This window comes from Nerophis ophidion, unplaced genomic scaffold (genome assembly GCF_033978795.1).
Source record: "Nerophis ophidion isolate RoL-2023_Sa unplaced genomic scaffold, RoL_Noph_v1.0 HiC_scaffold_359, whole genome shotgun sequence".
NCBI classification, from domain to species: domain Eukaryota; kingdom Metazoa; phylum Chordata; class Actinopteri; order Syngnathiformes; family Syngnathidae; genus Nerophis; species Nerophis ophidion.
The window spans coordinates 1-20000 of record NW_026907279.1 but is presented as its reverse complement, the minus strand read 5'-3'; the positions used below and the strand labels follow the sequence as shown (position 1 = coordinate 20000).

At 48.4% G+C, this 20000-nt stretch overlaps 1 long non-coding RNA gene across 1 annotated transcript in view; it reads right to left on the bottom strand.

The window, feature by feature from the left end:
* LOC133548039 (uncharacterized) overlaps window positions 1-11969 on the bottom strand; it is a 25652-nt gene extending 13683 nt beyond the window's left edge. Inside the window, exon 1 of the long non-coding RNA XR_009805715.1 lies at window positions 11821-11969. This is a non-coding gene — a long non-coding RNA (uncharacterized LOC133548039). The remainder of the gene's footprint in view (window positions 1-11820) is intronic.
* Window positions 11970-20000: the final 8031 nt, after the last annotated feature.

Below are 20000 nucleotides of genomic sequence, written 5' to 3'. Positions count from 1 at the left end.
ACCCTCCCCCGCACAACCTCGTCCTTGGACCCTCCCCCGCACAACCTCGTCCTTGGACCCTCCCTCGCACAACCTGTCCTTGGACCCTACCCCGCACAACCTCGTCCTTGGACCCTCCCCCGCACAACCTGGTCCTTGGACCCTCCCCCGCACAACCTCGTCCTTGGACCCTCCCCCGCACAACCTGGTCCTTGGACCCTCCCCCGCACAACCTGGTCCTTGGACCCTCCCCCGCACAACCTCGTCCTTGGACCCTCCCCCGCACAACCTGGTCCTTGGACCCTCCCCCGCACAACCTGGTCCTTGGACCCTCCCCCGCACAACCTGGTCCTTGGACCCTCCCCCGCACAACCTCGTCCTTGGACCCTCCCCCGCACAACCTCGTCCTTGGACCCTCCCTCGCACAACCTCGTCCTTGGACCCTACCCCGCACAACCTCGTCCTTGGACCCTACCCCGCACAACCTCGTCCTTGGACCCTCCCCCGCACAACCTCGTCCTTGGACCCTCCCCCGCACAACCTCGTCCTTGGACCCTCCCCCGCACAACCTCGTCCTTGGACCCTCCCTCGCACAACCTCGTCCTTGGACCCTCCCCCGCACAACCTCGTCCTTGGACCCTACCCCGCACAACCTCGTCCTTGGACCCTCCCCCGCACAACCTGGTCCTTGGACCCTCCCCCGCACAACCTGGTCCTTGGACCCTCCCCTGCACAACCTCGTCCTTGGACCCTCCCCCGCACAACCTGGTCCTTGGACCCTCCCCCGCACAACCTGGTCCTTGGACCCTCCCCCGCACAACCTGGTCCTTGGACCCTCCCCCGCACAACCTGGTCCTTGGACCCTCCCCCGCACAACCTCGTCCTTGGACCCTCCCTCGCACAACCTCGTCCTTGAACCCTCCCCCGCACAACCTCGTCCTTGGACCCTCCCCCGCACAACCTGGTCCTTGGACCCTCCCCCGCACAACCTGGTCCTTGGACCCTCCCCCGCACAACCTCGTCCTTGGACCCTCCCCCGCACAACCTCGTCCTTGGACCCTCCCCCGCACAACCTCGTCCTTGGACCCTCCCTCGCACAACCTGGTCCTTGGACCCTCCCTCGCACAACCTGTCCTTGGACCCTACCCCGCACAACCTCGTCCTTGGACCCTCCCCCGCACAACCTGGTCCTTGGACCCTCCCCCGCACAACCTCGTCCTTGGACCCTCCCCCGCACAACCTCGTCCTTGGACCCTCCCCCGCACAACCTCGTTTTTGGACCCTCCCCCGCACAACCTCGTCCTTGGACCCTCCCTCGCACAACCTCGTCCTTGGACCCTCCCCCGCACAACCTCGTCCTTGGACCCTCCCCCGCACAACCTCGTCCTTGGACCCTACCCCGCACAACCTCGTCCTTGGACCCTCCCCCGCACAACCTGGTCCTTGGACCCTCCCCCGCACAACCTGGTCCTTGGACCCTCCCCTGCACAACCTCGTCCTTGGACCCTCCCCCGCACAACCTCGTCCTTGGACCCTCCCCCGCACAACCTGGTCCTTGGACCCTCCCCCGCACAACCTGGTCCTTGGACCCTCCCCCGCACAACCTCGTCCTTGGACCCTCCCACGCACAACCTCGTCCTTGGACCCTCCCCCGCACAACCTCGTCCTTGGACCCTCCCTCGCACAACCTCGTCCTTGGACCCTCCCCCGCACAACCTCGTCCTTGGACCCTACCCCGCACAACCTCGTCCTTGGACCCTCCCCCGCACAACCTGGTCCTTGGACCCTCCCCCGCACAACCTCGTCCTTGGACCCTCCCCCGCACAACCTCGTCCTTGGACCCTCCCCCGCACAACCTGGTCCTTGGACCCTCCCCCGCACAACCTCGTCCTTGGACCCTCCCCCGCACAACCTCGTCCTTGGACCCTCCCCCGCACAACCTCGTCCTTGGACCCTCCCCCGCACAACCTCGTCCTTGGACCCTCCCCCGCACAACCTGGTCCTTGGACCCTCCCCCGCACAACCTCGTCCTTGGACCCTCCCCCGCACAACCTGGTCCTTGGACCCTCCCCCGCACAACCACAGCAACCTTTGATCGATTGATTGATTGATTGATACTTTTATTAGTAGATTGCACAGTACAGTACATATTCCGTACAATTGACCACTAAATGGTAACACCCCAATAAGTTTTTCAACTTGTTTAAGTCGGGGTCCACCTTCATCAACCTGACTCCATCAATACAGATTGGTTCTCCTTTTTTTACGGACATCGGAAAAAATGACCGCATTGGCTAGAAAAATAGCGTAATTCTGCTAAATAGCAGACATTTGGGATCCTTGCGAAAGCAAAAAGGATTAAAATAAAGAAAAACTAAATGAAAGCCGTCATTAACGCCTAAACAGAAAAAGGACAAGGAAAAGCAATCGTGGACTACGAATGACTGGATGAAGGTCCTATTCGGTGATGAATGGTGGCTGCTTGATGACACTTTGGTGCAATGAGATTGTTGAAGACGACTGCCTGAACTAAAAGATTGTTGAAGACGACTGCCTGAACTAAAAGATTGTTGAAGACGACTGCCTGAACTAAAAGATTGTTGAAGACGACTGCCTGAACTAAAAGATTGTTGAAGACGACTGCCTGAACTAAAAGATTGTTGAAGACGACTGCCTGAACTAAAAGATTGTTGAAGACGACTGCCTGAACTAAAAGATTGTTGAAGACGACTGCCTGAACTAAAAGATTGTTGAAGACGACTGCCTGAACTAAAAGATTGTTGAAGACGACTGCCTGAACTAAAAGATTGTTGAAGACGACTGCCTGAACTAAAAGATTGTTGAAGACGACTGCCTGAACTAAACATGCACATTTGCAGTCATTACAGCTTCCAAAAATGCTCAAGTTTACAAGGCCATTTTGGACTTTTTTTTAATTCCTTAATCAAAAGGATACTTGGAGATTGTGGAGTGGGGCGTGGCCTGCGGCCCTGCAGCAAAGCGGGGTGTGCCAGGACCGGCTTCGAGATCAGCGACAGGTGCGTAGATGGCCCACCTGGGCCTGGTTATCTAATCACCTGTCGCTCTGTTAAAAGGCATCAGCTGGGAGGAGAGAGGTGTTGGAGCTGGAGCGAGAGCGCGAGAGAGAGTAACACAGACACCAACACGGAGGGACTGACTTTGTGCTGAAAAGCAAAAGAATGGAAAACCCTGAAAATAAACCCATATTACATCCTGAAACCCGGGCTCTCATGTCGATGCTTGGTGGTCTGGAGGACCCATGGGAGGGCAACTTCCACAGGGATGATGACCATATTTGTTTTGCCTAATAGGACTGGATCTTGTATTCCCGGATGAGATCAGTACATATTGGAGAGACGTCTTCTTAAATGGGATTGGCATTGACCACTAAGATGGTCGCCAAACAACACATCATCATTACTGTGCCTTGGACTCATTGGGAGTTTGGGCCTTTGTCCTAGGCTGGCCCAGCACAGGTTGATGAGGTCTAGGTACAGTATGTGTCATCATTACTGTGCCCTGGACTCATTTGGTGTTTTGGTTTTTGTCCTAGGCTGGCCCAGCACAGGTTGATGAGGTCTAGGTACAGTATGTGTCATCATTACTGTGCCCTGGACTCATTTGGTGTTTTGGTCTTTGTCCTAGGCTGGCCCAGTACAGGTTGATGAGGTCTAGGTACAGTATGTGTCATCATTACTGTGCCCTGGACTCATTTGGTGTTTTGGTTTTTGTCCTAGGCTGGCCCAGCACAGGTTGATGAGGTCTAGGTACAGTATGTGTCATCATTACTGTGCCCAGGACTCATTGGGAGTTTGGGCCTTTGTCCTAGGCTGGCCCAGCACAGGTTGATGAGGTCTAGGTACAGTATGTGTCATCATTACTGTGCCCTGGACTCATTTGGTGTTTTGGTTTTTGTCCTAGGCTGGCCCAGCACAGGTTGATGAGGTCTAGGTACAGTATGTGTCATTATTTGTGTGCCTTGGACTCATTTGGTGTTTTGGTCTTTGTCCTAGGCTGGCCCAGCACAGGTTGATGAGGTCTAGGTACAGTATGTGTCATCATTTGTGTGCCCTGGACTCATTTGGTGTTTTGGTCTTTGTCCTAGGCTGGCCCAGCACAGGTTGATGAGGTCTAGGTACAGTATGTGTCATCATTTGTGTGCCCTGGACTCATTTGGTGTTTTGGCTTTTGTCCTAGGCTGGCCCAGCACAGGTTGATGAGGTCTAGGTACAGTATGTGTCATTATTTGTGTGCCTTGGACTCATTGGGTGTTTTGGCCTTTGTCCTAGGCTGGCCCAGTACAGGTTGATGAGGTCTAGGTACAGTATGTGTCATCATTTGTGTGCCTTGGACTCATTGGGTGTTTTGGCCTTTGTCCTAGGCTGGCCCAGTACAGGTTGATGAGGTCTAGGTACAGTATGTGTCATCATTTGTGTGCCTTGGACTCATTGGGTGTTTTGGCCTTTGTCCTAGGCTGGCCCAGTACAGGTTGATGAGGTCTAGGTACAGTATGTGTCATTATTTGTGTGCCTTGGACTCATTGGGTGTTTTGGCCTTTGTCCTAGGCTGGCCCAGTACAGGTTGATGAGGTCTAGGTACAGTATGTGTCATTATTTGTGTGCCTTGGACTCATTGGGTGTTTTGGCCTTTGTCCTAGGCTGGCCCAGTACAGGTTGATGAGGTCTAGGTACAGTATGTGTCATTATTTGTGTGCCTTGGACTCATTGGGTGTTTTGGCCTTTGTCCTAGGCTGGCCCAGTACAGGTTGATGAGGTCTAGGTACAGTATGTGTCATTATTTGTGTGCCTTGGACTCATTGGGTGTTTTGGCCTTTGTCCTAGGCTGGCCCAGCACAGGTTGATGAGGTCTAGGTACAGTATGTGTCATTATTTGTGTGCCCTGGACTCATTTGGTGTTTTGGTCTTTGTCCTAGGCTGGCCCAGCACAGGTTGATGAGGTCTAGGTACAGTATGTGTCATTATTTGTGTGCCTTGGACTCATTGGGTGTTTTGGCCTTTGTCCTAGGCTGGCCCAGTACAGGTTGATGAGGTCTAGGTACAGTATGTGTCATTATTTGTGTGCCTTGGACTCATTGGGTGTTTTGGCCTTTGTCCTAGGCTGGCCCAGCACAGGTTGATGAGGTCTAGGTACAGTATGTGTCATCATTTGTGTGCCTTGGACTCATTGGGTGTTTTGGTCTTTGTCCTAGGCTGGCCCAGCACAGGTTGATGAGGTCTAGGTACAGTATGTGTCATCATTTGTGTGCCCTGGACTCATTTGGTGTTTTGGTCTTTGTCCTAGGCTGGCCCAGCACAGGTTGATGAGGTCTAGGTACAGTATGTGTCATCATTTGTGTGCCCTGGACTCATTTGGTGTTTTGGCTTTTGTCCTAGGCTGGCCCAGCACAGGTTGATGAGGTCTAGGTACAGTATGTGTCATTATTTGTGTGCCTTGGACTCATTGGGTGTTTTGGCCTTTGTCCTAGGCTGGCCCAGTACAGGTTGATGAGGTCTAGGTACAGTATGTGTCATCATTTGTGTGCCTTGGACTCATTGGGTGTTTTGGCCTTTGTCCTAGGCTGGCCCAGTACAGGTTGATGAGGTCTAGGTACAGTATGTGTCATTATTTGTGTGCCTTGGACTCATTGGGTGTTTTGGCCTTTGTCCTAGGCTGGCCCAGTACAGGTTGATGAGGTCTAGGTACAGTATGTGTCATTATTTGTGTGCCTTGGACTCATTGGGTGTTTTGGCCTTTGTCCTAGGCTGGCCCAGCACAGGTTGATGAGGTCTAGGTACAGTATGTGTCATTATTTGTGTGCCCTGGACTCATTTGGTGTTTTGGTCTTTGTCCTAGGCTGGCCCAGCACAGGTTGATGAGGTCTAGGTACAGTATGTGTCATTATTTGTGTGCCTTGGACTCATTGGGTGTTTTGGCCTTTGTCCTAGGCTGGCCCAGTACAGGTTGATGAGGTCTAGGTACAGTATGTGTCATCATTTGTGTGCCTTGGACTCATTGGGTGTTTTGGCCTTTGTCCTAGGCTGGCCCAGTACAGGTTGATGAGGTCTAGGTACAGTATGTGTCATTATTTGTGTGCCTTGGACTCATTGGGTGTTTTGGCCTTTGTCCTAGGCTGGCCCAGTACAGGTTGATGAGGTCTAGGTACAGTATGTGTCATTATTTGTGTGCCTTGGACTCATTGGGTGTTTTGGCCTTTGTCCTAGGCTGGCCCAGCACAGGTTGATGAGGTCTAGGTACAGTATGTGTCATTATTTGTGTGCCTTGGACTCATTGGGTGTTTTGGCCTTTGTCCTAGGCTGGCCCAGTACAGGTTGATGAGGTCTAGGTACAGTATGTGTCATCATTTGTGTGCCTTGGACTCATTGGGTGTTTTGGCCTTTGTCCTAGGCTGGCCCAGTACAGGTTGATGAGGTCTAGGTACAGTATGTGTCATCATTTGTGTGCCTTGGACTCATTGGGTGTTTTGGCCTTTGTCCTAGGCTGGCCCAGCACAGGTTGATGAGGTCTAGGTACAGTATGTGTCATTATTTGTGTGCCTTGGACTCATTGGGTGTTTTGGCCTTTGTCCTAGGCTGGCCCAGTACAGGTTGATGAGGTCTAGGTACAGTATGTGTCATTATTTGTGTGCCTTGGACTCATTGGGTGTTTTGGCCTTTGTCCTAGGCTGGCCCAGCACAGGTTGATGAGGTCTAGGTACAGTATGTGTCATTATTTGTGTGCCCTGGACTCATTTGGTGTTTTGGTCTTTGTCCTAGGCTGGCCCAGCACAGGTTGATGAGGTCTAGGTACAGTATGTGTCATTATTTGTGTGCCTTGGACTCATTGGGTGTTTTGGCCTTTGTCCTAGGCTGGCCCAGTACAGGTTGATGAGGTCTAGGTACAGTATGTGTCATTATTTGTGTGCCCTGGACTCATTTGGTGTTTTGGTCTTTGTCCTAGGCTGGCCCAGCACAGGTTGATGAGGTCTAGGTACAGTATGTGTCATTATTTGTGTGCCTTGGACTCATTGGGTGTTTTGGCCTTTGTCCTAGGCTGGCCCAGTACAGGTTGATGAGGTCTAGGTACAGTATGTGTCATCATTTGTGTGCCTTGGACTCATTGGGTGTTTTGGCCTTTGTCCTAGGCTGGCCCAGTACAGGTTGATGAGGTCTAGGTACAGTATGTGTCATTATTTGTGTGCCTTGGACTCATTGGGTGTTTTGGCCTTTGTCCTAGGCTGGCCCAGTACAGGTTGATGAGGTCTAGGTACAGTATGTGTCATTATTTGTGTGCCTTGGACTCATTGGGTGTTTTGGCCTTTGTCCTAGGCTGGCCCAGCACAGGTTGATGAGGTCTAGGTACAGTATGTGTCATTATTTGTGTGCCCTGGACTCATTTGGTGTTTTGGTCTTTGTCCTAGGCTGGCCCAGCACAGGTTGATGAGGTCTAGGTACAGTATGTGTCATCATTTGTGTGCCCTGGACTCATTTGGTGTTTTGGCTTTTGTCCTAGGCTGGCCCAGTACAGGTTGATGAGGTCTAGGTACAGTATGTGTCATTATTTGTGTGCCTTGGACTCATTGGGTGTTTTGGCCTTTGTCCTAGGCTGGCCCAGCACAGGTTGATGAGGTCTAGGTACAGTATGTGTCATTATTTGTGTGCCCTGGACTCATTTGGTGTTTTGGCTTTTGTCCTAGGCTGGCCCAGTACAGGTTGATGAGGTCTAGGTACAGTATGTGTCATCATTTGTGTGCCTTGGACTCACTGGGTGTTTTGGTCTTTGTCCTAGGCTGGCCCAGTACAGGTTGATGAGGTCTAGGTACAGTATGTGTCATCATTTGTGTGCCTTGGACTCATTTGGTGTTTTGGTCTTTGTCCTAGGCTGGCCCAGCACAGGTTGATGAGGTCTAGGTACAGTATGTGTCATTATTTGTGTGCCTTGGACTCATTGGGTATTTGGTCTTTGTCCTAGGCTGGCCCAGCACAGGTTGATGAGGTCTAGGTACAGTATGTGTCATTATTTGTGTGCCCTGGACTCATTTGGTGTTTTGGTCTTTGTCCTAGGCTGGCCCAGCACAGGTTGATGAGGTCTAGGTACAGTATGTGTCATCATTTGTGTGCCCTGGACTCATTTGGTGTTTTGGCTTTTGTCCTAGGCTGGCCCAGTACAGGTTGATGAGGTCTAGGTACAGTATGTGTCATTATTTGTGTGCCTTGGACTCATTGGGTGTTTTGGCCTTTGTCCTAGGCTGGCCCAGCACAGGTTGATGAGGTCTAGGTACAGTATGTGTCATTATTTGTGTGCCCTGGACTCATTTGGTGTTTTGGCTTTTGTCCTAGGCTGGCCCAGTACAGGTTGATGAGGTCTAGGTACAGTATGTGTCATCATTTGTGTGCCTTGGACTCACTGGGTGTTTTGGTCTTTGTCCTAGGCTGGCCCAGTACAGGTTGATGAGGTCTAGGTACAGTATGTGTCATCATTTGTGTGCCTTGGACTCATTTGGTGTTTTGGTCTTTGTCCTAGGCTGGCCCAGCACAGGTTGATGAGGTCTAGGTACAGTATGTGTCATTATTTGTGTGCCTTGGACTCATTGGGTATTTGGTCTTTGTCCTAGGCTGGCCCAGCACAGGTTGATGAGGTCTAGGTACAGTACGTATTGTCTGGCGGCTCCCTGCGGTCATTTAGCAGCCCATAAAGTGTCATTCCGTTTAAGCCACAACAAGTGGTTGCTCCTTTAGCAACCCTGGCAAGTTCTTTGATTTCTTTGTGTTGGGCCTCAGATTCCCTCCTCCTTGAGGACCCTTGTGGTAGAGCTTGCTACAAAGCCTCTGCACCCCGTACGCTCCAGCCTTGCTTCTCTGCTTTGACCACTAAGTTAGCATAGTGGAGCCTTTTCCTTTCGTATGCCTCGTCCATGGCATCTTCCCACGGGACCGTGGACTCACCGATGAGGACACGTTGGCAGGCGTTGGCCCGGAGGACCAAGTCTGGCTGCAGGGTGGTTACTGCGATTTCTGGTGGAAATGTTGGCCTCTGGCTTAGGTCCACTTGCATTTCTCAATCTCTCGCTGCGTTAAGTCTGCAGCTGCTCGCTTCTTGCATTGTTTATTTCCTTCCCGAATAAAGGAGGATGTCAACTGTGGGACTTGGGCAAGGTGTTGCTGGTTACCCTTTTCTGCTCCAGTTCTGCAGCCAGGCACCTCAAAACCTGGTTGTGGCGCCATGTGTATTTCCTGTGAATTAGGCTGACCTTGCGTGAGGTTGCAGACTGGAGACAGGCCGGATCCTCTCCTCCCCAGAGGTGTAGTTAGTTGGACATCGTAGGTGGCTCTGATTATGAAGCTCAGCCTGCTAGACTCCATGTAACATAATTAAGCCCATCCAATGTTCCTCTTTTCCACACCATCCCATCTCATCCATCAACCTTGCTAGGCTTGGGAAACTGCTCCAACACAGCTCTGCCTCCTAGGGCAGCCTTTTTGCATGGAGGTGTTGTTGTACCCAGCCCTAAGGCCCCTCTGCCACGCTGTAGGTGCCCCACTATGTCCCGGGGTCTGAGGGCGGCTTTTTCTCCCCATGTTGCTGCAGTTGGCTTCCATTTCCTTCCTATTGCCAGGATGCACCTTGAACCAAGGAATCCTGGGATTCTGTGAGGGTCATTTCCATCCTGGCTTTGGTACATTTGTAAAGAAGAAAACTTTCCTTGAGAAAAGACACATAAGGTCAATATCATGGCCTGCAAATAGTCTGCATCTCCATCCAATTGAACATGTGTGGTGGAAACAGAAGAAACTGGAACATGACAAGACTCCAACCTTCAAAGTTGATCTGTCAACAGCAATCAGAGAACGTTGGAGCAAGATTGATGAAGAGCAGCGTTTGTCACTCCTTAAGTCTATGCCTCGAGACTACAAACTCTTATAAAAGCCACAGGTGGTGCAACAAACTATTAGTGTTGTATTTTTCATGATTCCATATTTTCCTCAGAATTGAGTGCTTCCATAATTTCTTCAGTCTGCATGATGAAGCTGTCACTATCACTATTTCATTTCTTTTCGTGATTCCTAAAGACAGAAAGTTGTCATTTGAACATTTGAAATGATTGTAGTTTTGTCTCATGCCTGTTATTTCTACAATATTAAACAAATGAATGTTGGAGAATAATGATCAGGTCCATGCATACTTCAGTGAGGAGACAAACCCTGTTTCCATACGAGTTGGGAAATTGAGTTAGATGTAAATATAAACAGAATACAATGATTTGCAAATCCTTTCCAACCCATATTCAGTTGAATATGCTACAAAGACAACATATTTGATGTTCAAACTCATAAACTTTTTTTTTTTTTGCAAATAATAATTAACTTTAGAATTTCATGGCTGCAACACGTGCCAAAGTAGTTGGGAAAGGGCATGTTCACCACTGTGTTACATCACCTTTTCTTTTAACAACACTCAATAAACGTTTTGGAACTGAGGAAACTAATTGTTGAAGCTTTGAAAGTGGAATTCTTTCCCATTCTTGTTTTATGTAGAGCTTCAGTCCTTCAACAGTCCAGGGTCTCCGCTGTCCTATTTTACGCTTCATAATGCGCCACACATTTTCCATGGGAGACAGGTCTGGACTGCAGGCGGGCCAGGAAAGTACCCGCACTCTTTTACTACGAAACCACACTGTTGTAACACGTGGCTTGGCATTGTCTTGCTGAAATAAGCAGGGGCGTCCATGATATCGTTGCTTGGATGACAACATATGTTGCTCCAAAACCTGTATGGACCTTTCAGCATTAATGGTGCCTTCACAGATGTGTAAGTTAGCCATGCCTTGGGCACTAATACACCCCCATACCTTCACACATGATGGCTTTTACACTTTGCGCCTATAACAATCCGGATGGTTATTTTCCTCTTTGTTCCGGAGGACACCACGTCCACAGTTTCCAAATATAATTTGAAATGTGGACTCGTCAGACCACAGAACACTTTTCCACTTTGCATCAGTCCATCTTAGATGAGCTCGGGCCCAGCCAAGCCGGCGGCGTTCCAGGGTGTTGTTGATGAATGGCTTTTGCTTTACATTGTAGAGTTTTAACTTGCACTTACAGATGTAGCGACCAACTGTAGTTACTGACAGTGGTTTTATGAAGTGTTCCTAAACCCATGTGGTGATATCCTTTACACACTGATATCGGTTTTTGATGCAGTACCGCCTGAAGAATCAAATGTCCGTAATATCATCGCTTACGTGCAGTGATTTCTCCAGATTTGCTGAAACTTTTGATGTTTTTACGGACCGTAGATGGTAAAATCCCTAAATTCCTTGCAATAGCTCGTTGAGAAATGTTGTTCTAAAACTGTTTGACAATTTGCTTACAAAGTGGTGTACCTCACTCCATCCTTGTTTGTGAATTACTTAGCATTTCATGGAAGCTGCTTTTATAGCCAATCATGGCACCCACCTGTTCCCAATTAGCCTGCACACCTGTGCTTGATGAGCATTCCTCAACTTTATCAGTATTTAGTGCCACCTTTCCCAACTTCTTTGTCACGTGTTGCTGGCATCAAATTCTAAAGTTAATGATTATTTGAAAAAAAAAAAAAGTTTATGAGTTTGAACATCAAATATGTTGTCTTTGTAGCATATTCAACTGAATATGGCTTGAAAAGGATTTGCAAATCATTGTATTCTGTTTATATTTACATCTAACACACTTTCCCAACTCATATGGAAAGGGGGTTTGTAACTTTAAAATCAACCTCCACCTAAAGCTGCACATGGCTTCCACGTGATTGTGAATGTGGTTTGCGAGCGTTGCCACCGACCGTGTACATGCAGCTCTCCACCAGGGCCGGCTCAGGGATGAGGCCTGGGAAATGTTTGGTGATATAGCGGCGAAGAAGGTCAATGTCAGACTGGTCTGTGGGCTTGTCTCTCTGGTCAGGGTCTGTCTGACTGCCGCTATGGTAGCAAATCTGCAACCAAATAGAAACGTGTTAATTGATGACCATTACTATTACTCACTGTTAATAAACAATTATTAGAATACACAGGTGGACAAGATTGTTGGAACCCTTCTGTGAACAATGAAATGGGAAATGACTTGAAAACAAATGGAAACAATATAAAAAAAATGGAAACAATATAAAAAAATGGAAACAATATAAAAAAACAGCTACACAGCAACCTTCTGGGTCACATATCTCATAACCCAATTGCTTCTTGGCAGAAAGTTTCTTCAAGCAGAGGAATTTTGCTCGAAGGTGTCCAGTCTTGCTCCTCCATGATGAAGGCAGAGGAAACTGGAAGGCTGACAGGGTTACCTCAGGGATTGTCAACTTTGGAATAAACCTTTGTGTGGCACCAAAACCTCTTGGGATGATCCACGTGTCGTTTGTAAAGTTTGTCTCCCACTGCTATTGTACATGTCAGGACCTCTCTACGGTGGAGGTGGAACCCTGCTGCCTCTGGTAGTCTGGTAGTTATGGGCAGGATCTGACTGGTCCACACTCAAACACCATGTTGACAAGATCTGACTGGTCCACACTCAAACACCATGTTGACAAGATCTGACTGGTCCACACTCAAACACCATGTTGACAAGATCTGACTGGTCCACACTCAAACACCATGTTGACAAGATCTGACTGGTCCACACTCAAACACCATGTTGACAAGATCTGACTGGTCCACACTCAAACACCATGTTGACAAGATCTGACTGGTCCACACTCAAACACCATGTTGACAAGATCTGACTGGTCCACACTCAAACACCTTGTTGACAAGATCTGACTGGTCCACACTCAAACACCATGTTGACAAGATCTGACTGGTCCACACTCAAACACCATGTTGACAAGATCTGACTGGTCCACACTCAAACACCTTGTTGACAAGATCTGACTGGTCCACACTCAAACACCATGTTGACAAGATCTGACTGGTCCACACTCAAACACCATGTTGACAAGATCTGACTGGTCCACACTCAAACACCATGTTGACAAGATCTGACTGGTCCACACTCAAACACCATGTTGACAAGATCTGACTGGTCCACACTCAAACACCATGTTGACAAGATCTGACTGGTCCACACTCAAACACCATGTTGACAAGATCTGACTGGTCCACACTCAGACAGCATGTTGACAAGATCTGACTGGTCCACACTCAGACAGCATGTTGACAAGATCTGACTGGTCCACACTCAAACACCATGTTGACAAGATCTGACTGGTCCACAACTCAAACACCATGTTGACAAGACCCGACTGGTCCACACTCAAACACCATGTTGACAAGATCTGACTGGTCCACACTCAAACACCATGTTGACAAGATCTGACTGGTCCACACTCAAACACCATGTTGACAAGATCTGACTGGTCCACACTCAAACACCATGTTGACAAGATCTGACTGGTCCACACTCAAACACCATGTTGACAAGATCTGACTGGTCCACACTCAAACACCATGTTGACAAGATCTGACTGGTCCACACTCAAACACCATGTTGACAAGATCTGACTGTCCACACTCAAACACCTTGTTGACAAGATCTGACTGGTCCACACTCAAACACCATGTTGACAAGATCTGACTGGTCCACACTCAAACACCATGTTGACAAGATCTGACTGGTCCACACTCAAACACCATGTTGACAAGATCTGACTGGTCCACACTCAAACACCATGTTGACAAGATCTGACTGGTCCACACTCAAACACCATGTTGACAAGATCTGACTGGTCCACACTCAAACACCATGTTGACAAGATCTGACTGGTCCACACTCAGACAGCATGTTGACAAGATCTGACTGGTCCACACTCAGACAGCATGTTGACAAGATCTGACTGGTCCACACTCAAACACCATGTTGACAAGATCTGACTGGTCCACACTCAAACACCATGTTGACAAGACCCGACTGGTCCACACTCAAACACCATGTTGACAAGATCTGACTGGTCCACACTCAAACACCATGTTGACAAGATCTGACTGGTCCACACTCAAACACCATGTTGACAAGATCTGACTGGTCCACACTCAAACACCATGTTGACAAGATCTGACTGGTCCACACTCAAACACCATGTTGACAAGATCTGACTGGTCCACACTCAAACACCATGTTGACAAGATCTGACTGGTCCACACTCAAACACCATGTTGACAAGACCCGACTGGTCCACACTCAAACACCTTGTTGACAAGATCTGACTGGTCCACACTCAAACACCATGTTGACAAGATCTGACTGGTCCACACTCAAACACCATGTTGACAAGACCCGACTGGTCCACACTCAAACACCATGTTGACAAGATCTGACTGGTCCACACTCAACACCATGTTGACAAGATCTGACTGGTCCACACTCAAACACCATGTTGACAAGATCTGACTGGTCCACACTCAAACACCATGTTGACAAGATCTGACTGGTCCACACTCAAACACCTTGTTGACAAGATCTGACTGGTCCACACTCAAACACCATGTTGACAAGATCTGACTGGTCCACACTCAAACACCATGTTGACAAGATCTGACTGGTCCACACTCAAACACCTTGTTGACAAGATCTGACTGGTCCACACTCAAACACCATGTTGACAAGATCTGACTGGTCCACACTCAAACACCATGTTGACAAGATCTGACTGGTCCACACTCAAACACCATGTTGACAAGATCTGACTGGTCCACACTCAAACACCATGTTGACAAGATCTGACTGGTCCACACTCAAACACCATGTTGACAAGATCTGACTGGTCCACACTCAAACACCATGTTGACAAGATCTGACTGGTCCACACTCAAACAGCATGTTGACAAGATCTGACTGGTCCACACTCAGACAGCATGTTGACAAGATCTGACTGGTCCACACTCAAACACCATGTTGACAAGATCTGACTGGTCCACACTCAAACACCATGTTGACAAGACCCGACTGGTCCACACTCAAACACCATGTTGACAAGATCTGACTGGTCCACACTCAAACACCATGTTGACAAGATCTGACTGGTCCACACTCAAACACCATGTTGACAAGATCTGACTGGTCCACACTCAAACACCATGTTGACAAGATCTGACTGGTCCACACTCAAACACCATGTTGACAAGATCTGACTGGTCCACACTCAAACACCATGTTGACAAGATCTGACTGGTCCACACTCAAACACCATGTTGACAAGACCCGACTGGTCCACACTCAAACACCTTGTTGACAAGATCTGACTGGTCCACACTCAAACACCATGTTGACAAGATCTGACTGGTCCACACTCAAACACCATGTTGACAAGACCCGACTGGTCCACACTCAAACACCATGTTGACAAGATCTGACTGGTCCACACTCAAACACCATGTTGACAAGATCTGACTGGTCCACACTCAAACACCATGTTGACAAGATCTGACTGGTCCACACTCAAACACCATGTTGACAAGATCTGACTGGTCCACACTCAAACACCATGTTGACAAGATCTGACTGGTCCACACTCAAACACCATGTTGACAAGATCTGACTGGTCCACACTCAAACACCATGTTGACAAGACCCGACTGGTCCACACTCAAACACCTTGTTGACAAGATCTGACTGGTCCACACTCAAACACCATGTTGACAAGATCTGACTGGTCCACACTCAAACACCATGTTGACAAGATCTGACTGGTCCACACTCAAACACCATGTTGACAAGATCTGACTGGTCCACACTCAAACACCTTGTTGACAAGATCTGACTGGTCCACACTCAAACACCATGTTGACAAGATCTGACTGGTCCACACTCAAACACCATGTTGACAAGATCTGACTGGTCCACACTCAAACACCATGTTGACAAGATCTGACTGGTCCACACTCAAACACCTTGTTGACAAGATCTGACTGGTCCACACTCAAACACCATGTTGACAAGATCTGACTGGTCCACACTCAAACACCATGTTGACAAGATCTGACTGGTCCACACTCAAACACCATGTTGACAAGATCTGACTGGTCCACACTCAAACACCATGTTGACAAGACCTGACTGGTCCACACTCAAACACCATGTTGACAAGATCTGACTGGTCCACACTCAAACACCTTGTTGACAAGATCTGACTGGTCCACACTCAAACACCATGTTGACAAGATCTGACTGGTCCACACTCAGACAGCATGTTGACAAGATCTGACTGGTCCACACTCAAACACCATGTTGACAAGATCTGACTGGTCCACACTCAAACACCATGTTGACAAGATCTGACTGGTCCACACTCAAACACCATGTTGACAAGATCTGACTGGTCCACACTCAAACACCATGTTGACAAGATCTGACTGGTCCACACTCAAACACCTTGTTGACAAGATCTGACTGGTCCACACTCAAACACCATGTTGACAAGATCTGACTGGTCCACACTCAGACAGCATGTTGACAAGATCTGACTGGTCCACACTCAAACACCATGTTGACAAGATCTGACTGGTCCACACTCAAACACCATGTTGACAAGATCTGACTGGTCCACACTCAAACACCTTGTTGACAAGATCTGACTGGTCCACACTCAAACACCTTGTTGACAAGATCTGACTGGTCCACACTCAAACACCATGTTGACAAGACCTGACTGGTCCACACTCAAACACCATGTTGACAAGATCTGACTGGTCCACACTCAAACACCATGTTGACAAGATCTGACTGGTCCACACTCAAACACCATGTTGACAAGATCTGACTGGTCCACACTCAAACACCATGTTGACAAGATCTGACTGGTCCACACTCAAACACCATGTTGACAAGATCTGACTGGTCCACACTCAAACACCATGTTGACAAGATCTGACTGGTCCACACTCAAACACCTTGTTGACAAGATCTGACTGGTCCACACTCAAACACCATGTTGACAAGATCTGACTGGTCCACACTCAGACAGCATGTTGACAAGATCTGACTGGTCCACACTCAAACACCATGTTGACAAGATCTGACTGGTCCACACTCAAACACCATGTTGACAAGATCTGACTGGTCCACACTCAAACACCATGTTGACAAGATCTGACTGGTCCACACTCAAACACCTTGTTGACAAGATCTGACTGTCCACACTCAAACACCATGTTGACAAGATCTGACTGGTCCACACTCAGACAGCATGTTGACAAGATCTGACTGGTCCACACTCAAACACCATGTTGACAAGATCTGACTGGTCCACACTCAAACACCATGTTGACAAGATCTGACTGGTCCACACTCAAACACCTTGTTGACAAGATCTGACTGGTCCACACTCAAACACCATGTTGACAAGATCTGACTGGTCCACACTCAGACAGCATGTTGACAAGATCTGACTGGTCCACACTCAAACACCATGTTGACAAGATCTGACTGGTCCACACTCAAACACCATGTTGACAAGATCTGACTGGTCCACACTCAAAACACCATGTTGACAAGATCTGACTGGTCCACACTCAAACACCATGTTGACAAGATCTGACTGGTCCACACTCAAACACCATGTTGACAAGACCCGACTGGTCCACACTCAAACACCTTGTTGACAAGATCTGACTGGTCCACACTCAAACACCATGTTGACAAGATCTGACTGGTCCACACTCAAACACCATGTTGACAAGATCTGACTGGTCCACACTCAAACACCATGTTGACAAGACCCGACTGGTCCACACTCAAACACCATGTTGACAAGATCTGACTGGTCCACACTCAAACACCATGTTGACAAGATCTGACTGGTCCACACTCAAACACCATGTTGACAAGATCTGACTGGTCCACACTCAAACACCATGTTGACAAGATCTGACTGGTCCACACTCAAACACCATGTTGACAAGATCTGACTGGTCCACACTCAAACACCATGTTGACAAGATCTGACTGGTCCACACTCAAACACCATGTTGACAAGACCCGACTGGTCCACACTCAAACACCTTGTTGACAAGATCTGACTGGTCCACACTCAAACACCATGTTGACAAGATCTGACTGGTCCACACTCAAACACCATGTTGACAAGATCTGACTGGTCCACACTCAAACACCATGTTGACAAGATCTGACTGGTCCACACTCAAACACCATGTTGACAAGATCTGACTGGTCCACACTCAAACACCATGTTGACAAGATCTGACTGGTCCACACTCAAACACCTTGTTGACAAGATCTGACTGGTCCACACTCAAACACCATGTTGACAAGATCTGACTGGTCCACACTCAGACAGCATGTTGACAAGATCTGACTGGTCCACACTCAAACACCATGTTGACAAGATCTGACTGGTCCACACTCAAACACCATGTTGACAAGATCTGACTGGTCCACACTCAAACACCATGTTGACAAGATCTGACTGGTCCACACTCAAACACCATGTTGACAAGATCTGACTGGTCCACACTCAAACACCTTGTTGACAAGATCTGACTGGTCCACACTCAAACACCATGTTGACAAGATCTGACTGGTCCACACTCAGACAGCATGTTGACAAGATCTGACTGGTCCACACTCAAACACCATGTTGACAAGATCTGACTGGTCCACACTCAAACACCATGTTGACAAGACCCGACTGGTCCACACTCAAACACCATGTTGACAAGATCTGACTGGTCCACACTCAAACACCTTGTTGACAAGATCTGACTGGTCCACACTCAAACACCATGTTGACAAGATCTGACTGGTCCACACTCAAACACCATGTTGACAAGATCTGACTGGTCCACACTCAAACACCATGTTGACAAGACCCGACTGGTCCACACTCAAACACCTTGTTGACAAGATCTGACTGGTCCACACTCAAACACCATGTTGACAAGACCCGACTGGTCCACACTCAAACACCATGTTGACAAGATCTGACTGGTCCACACTCAAACACCTTGTTGACAAGATCTGACTGGTCCACACTCAAACACCATGTTGACAAGATCTGACTGGTCCACACTCAAACACCATGTTGACAAGATCTGACTGGTCCACACTCAAACACCATGTTGACAAGACCCGACTGGTCCACACTCAAACACCTTGTTGACAAGATCTGACTGGTCCACACTCAAACACCATGTTGACAAGATCTGACTGGTCCACACTCAAACACCATGTTGACAAGATCTGACTGGTCCACACTCAAACACCATGTTGACAAGATCTGACTGGTCCACACTCAAACACCATGTTGACAAGATCTGACTGGTCCACACTCAAACACCATGTTGACAAGATCTGACTGGTCCACACTCAAACACCATGTTGACAAGATCTGACTGGTCCACACTCAAACACCATGTTGACAAGATCTGACTGGTCCACACTCAAACACCATGTTGACAAGATCTGACTGGTCCACACTCAAACACCATGTTGACAAGACCTGACTGGTCCACACTCAAACACCATGTTGACAAGATCTGACTGGTCCACACTCAAACACCATGTTGACAAGATCTGACTGGTCCACACTCAGACAGCATGTTGACAAGATCTGACTGGTCCACACTCAAACACCATGTTGACAAGATCTGACTGGTCCACACTCAAACACCATGTTGACAAGATCTGACTGGTCCACACTCAAACACCTTGTTGACAAGATCTGACTGTCCACACTCAAACACCATGTTGACAAGACCTGACTGGTCCACACTCAAACACCATGTTGACAAGATCTGACTGGTCCACACTCAGACAGCATGTTGACAAGATCTGACTGGTCCACACTCAAACACCATGTTGACAAGATCTGACTGGTCCACACTCAAACACCATGTTGACAAGACCTGACTGGTCCACACTCAAACACCATGTTGACAAGATCTGACTGGTCCACACTCAAACACCATGTTGACAAGATCTGACTGTCCACACTCAAACACCATGTTGACAAGATCT